The sequence below is a fragment of the Theobroma umbraticum genome, unplaced genomic scaffold (genome assembly GCF_002168275.2).
Source record: "Theobroma umbraticum cultivar Fairchild unplaced genomic scaffold, ASM216827v3 scaffold_106.0, whole genome shotgun sequence".
NCBI lineage: Eukaryota > Viridiplantae > Streptophyta > Magnoliopsida > Malvales > Malvaceae > Theobroma > Theobroma umbraticum.
In genome coordinates this window covers 2,225,208-2,229,296 of record NW_018397276.1, presented here as the reverse complement: position 1 = coordinate 2,229,296, position 4,089 = coordinate 2,225,208, and the positions used below count along the sequence as shown (strand labels likewise).

At 32.4% G+C, this 4,089-nt stretch overlaps 1 non-coding gene across 1 annotated transcript; it reads right to left on the bottom strand.

Annotated features, from left to right (window-relative positions):
- Positions 1-2,474: 2,474 nt before the first annotated feature.
- Positions 2,475-2,581, bottom strand: LOC149526370 (small nucleolar RNA R71). Its single transcript, XR_016352096.1, has one exon. It is a non-coding gene; the product is annotated as a small nucleolar RNA R71 (small nucleolar RNA).
- Between the last annotated feature and the right edge of the window lie 1,508 nt (positions 2,582-4,089).

Genomic DNA, 4,089 nt, shown 5'->3' with positions numbered 1-4,089 from the left:
AAATACTAAATGGAGTTCTCATAGCGGGTCATATTTAGTGAACTTGTTCTTTAACAAGCACTTACATGTTATCCTTGGGTATCCCTTATACTTCAATCTATGAGATCACTTGCTTACTTCTTAAGTAAGGAGGCTTAGCATGTACCAGTCTTTGACCATTGTCAATGCCCTATCTTGACAATACAATGATCAAGAACATGACTTTGATCATAGTGATCTCATAATTGTAACAACTTTACAATTCTCTTGCAAGGCTTTTATGTTCCATCAGCTTCATCCATTTAGTACTTAATAACTCTTTATTATTGTACTAACATGAAAGAAAACCTCTATCACATATAATTAAGCGATTAAATATGCATTAAATGAAAATATATATTCTTTGACCAATCTAATTAACTCAAGGGCATATACCAACAATTACTTATTTAGCTTATTGCTTTTAAATGTTCCCAATTGAAAAGATTGCAGTTAGTGATGAATACTACAGGCATGGCTAATGCATCTTCTATGCATGCTATATTGTTTCCAGCATAACTCTCATATCAAAAGTCCAATTGATGTGATTCTTAAGCCATTGGAAATATAAGAGATAAGGCTTCAACTATCATGTTTATCACTTTGCCCAATTCGACATAGATAGCGGAGAAAATCACATCACAAAATGGAGCAGTGCAATAGAGATAGCATAAGGCAAAATAGACCCTTTGGGCATTGGGACACCGTCAAAAGAAGAGGCATTGTATTGATATCTGAGAGCTAAAGGCCATGATGCCAGGAAGCTAGTGCCGTGGCACCGTGAGAAGAATAAATGCCATACATCAACCAGAGGTTGGGGTGCTGTAACACCATTTCGATATCCCAACTTTCCTTATTCGTTTTTTGTTAGATTTAGGTCTTTTTGGAGGCTATAAAAAGGGACTTTCAAAACATTCATAAAGGAGGTTTTAACTAGGTTTTATTTGCAGAAAATTTTCCATAAAATAGTCAAGAAAGCAAGAAAGATTGTGTAAGCTTGAAGATTGAAGATCTAACAAATCTTCAGTTTCCTATTCGTTTCTTTTTATTCTTAGTTTTTCTTCAATTGTTACAATGGTTCAATTTATTTGGATTATGTTTTATTTTTTAGCATGAACTAATTTATTTTATCTCGAATTTCAATTGAACTTAACATGTAGTTTGAATTTCTTATCTCTCTTTTGCCTATAATCAATGGAATATGAGTTGTTTATTCTAATTTTGTGTTTAGAACTTCTAATTGCTTGATCACCAATTAGATTGATTTGGAAACCTAAATACAACTTGTCAAAGGAAGTTCAAAGTAAGCCATGAATGCAATAGCATATGTTCGAATTCATTTTGTTGATTAGGTGATTTGATTTTCATATAGGATAGATACATACCTATATATCATATGCAGCCAAGATTAGAGCATGAATTTAATGAATCTTTCTTTAGTAAATTAATTAAGAGAGATATTTTTATAAGAACCTCGACAAAAACTTATAAATAAATTGAGACTCTAGGTTAGCAACTCAATCCATTGAAGTAAGTTTAAAGAGAGAAACAAGATTTAGATGAAGTGTTCAGGGATTTTGTAATTCTAAGCTTTTTACTAATTGAATTTTCTAGTAAAGTTTGACCCATCAGCTTTTAGATTTAATTTAGTTATTATTTCATTTTAGCTTTGCCTTTAAATAAATCACTTTAATTTGATTGTTTGAATAAGATTAGGTTGTGCTAATTTTAGTATTTAGTGAAAGTTGGTACAATTGTTTGTTGGATTCAACACTCTGCTTATTATTATATTACTTGTTATGATACATAAACTTGCGTGATAAAATTTGACAAGAAGTTTTTAATGCCATTGATAGGGAATTGTTTTCCTACTTTTTGCTAACATTAATACCAAGCACTTCTACTTTCAATTCAAACTTCGTTTTTCGTTATTTTTCAAGTACTTTTGGTCATTGTATGCAAAGAGTAAGAAGTTGGAGATTATTCCTTTTTATCCAAAAATCGAAAAGACTTTTCGAAGACTTTAGAGAGAAAATTTGCAAGCTTTAATTCACATCAAAACAATGGCTCAACAACAAGAGGAAGAGAACAAATCTTTGAGGAAATATGTTGTTCCTCTTGTGCAAGGTCTTCACTCTAGCATCCAATGACCTACAATACAAGCTAATAACTTTGAAATCAAGCCAGCAATCATCCAGATGATTTAGCCTTCAATGCTTTTTGGAGGATTACACAATGATGATCTAAATGCTCATATCGTCAATTTTCTAGAGATCTTTGATGCATTCAAGCACAACAGAGTCACTGATGATGCAATTAGACTGAGGCTCTTTCCTTTTTCATTACAAGACAAGGTAAAGAATTGGTTAAATTCTCTTTTTACTTGCCCTATTACTACTTAGGATGATTTGGCTCAAAGGTTTTTAACTAAGTTCTTTCCACTAGCCAAGACAACGAAGATGAGGAATGACATTACATCATTCATTCAATTGGATTCAAAATAGTTGTATGAAGCTTAAGAAAGATATAAGGATTTACTCATACTATGCCCTCATCTTGGGTTACCTAAGTGGCTGCAGGTACAAATATTTTATGGTGGGATAATAGGCCCTACTAGAACTATCATTGATGCTACAGCTAAAGGAAGACTCATGGAAAAATTTATTGATGAGGCATATGACTTCTTGGAAGAGATAGCATCTAATAACTACCAATGGCCATCTGTGAGATTGGTACTTAGGAGAATTGCTGGTATTCATGAGATGGATTTTATTAATGCCTTAACTACATCGGTGCTGCATTAACTAAGAAATTTAATACTTTGAAGGTTCATTCTGTTCAGAGTCCATTTCTCAGTTGTGATCTATGTGGAGAAAGGCATTCTAGTGATTATTGCCTAATTAATTTTAAATTAGAACAATTTATTGGAAACCTAAATAAGCAACAAAACAATCTATATTCCAACACTTGTAATCTTAGTTGGAGCAATTATCTTAACTTTTCATGGAACAATAATTAGGGACCTTCATCAACTCTAAAGCTAAATTTTCCTCTTGGATTTCAACCTCAAACAAGAGTTCCTATGCTTGGGAAAAAGCCATCTATGAAGGAGTTACTTATGCAGTGCATGTCAAAGACTGATTCTCTTATTCATAGTTAGGCAGCATCATTAAGGAACCTTGAGAGATAAGTGGGTCAACTCGCCAATGTCATCAATAATAGACCTCAAGGGATCTTACCTACTAATACTAAAGCCAATCTTAAAAGAGAAGGTAAGGAGCATTGTAAGGCAACTTGTAACAACTTGTATCCTCGTATAGGAGCCAACACAATCTCATCGATGAGACAGAAGGTTGATAGATGTAAATCTAAGTGCGAAAGAGCAGTGATAGGTGAAAAGAATATTTTGAAATAAAATATTTCGTACATGAGAAAATGATAATTAAATAATAATATTTTATCTAGAATGAATTGTTGAAATCAAAAGAGTGATTTGAAAGTGAACTTGGACAAAGTGAGATATTTTGGGTCCTAACAAGACAAGTTGAAAATTTTAGATTAAAATAATATTGAAATATTAATATTTTATCTGTGGAAGAAATTAGTCATGAAGCAGAAGTATATGACTAATCTAAGTAGGGGAGAAGAAGAAAGAATGAATCTTGCAGATAAATGACATAAGCGGGGCCCACGTGCCTTTATTAAACAGATGATGAGCAGGTAAGCATATATTTAAATATTATAATGATATTTTGGTGAAGTGTAAAAATTGATATTTTATTTGTATATATGTAAGGGAAGAAAGATAGAAGGAAATTGGAGTTTAAAGGAAATGATTGAAGGACCAAATTGCAAGAATGGAAAGTTCGATGGAACAAATGGTACATAAGGAAAAGTTGAGGACTTTTGTGCAATTACCATATTTGAAGCTAAGTGGACAAAAACTAACTAGAGGAAACTAGATTATGCAAAACAATAAAATGTTCATGTAAAATTCACTATTACATGCAAGTGATGGCATGCAAAAAGGAGGAAGTTAGTAGGGAACATGTGGGGCCCCCATCATGTGAA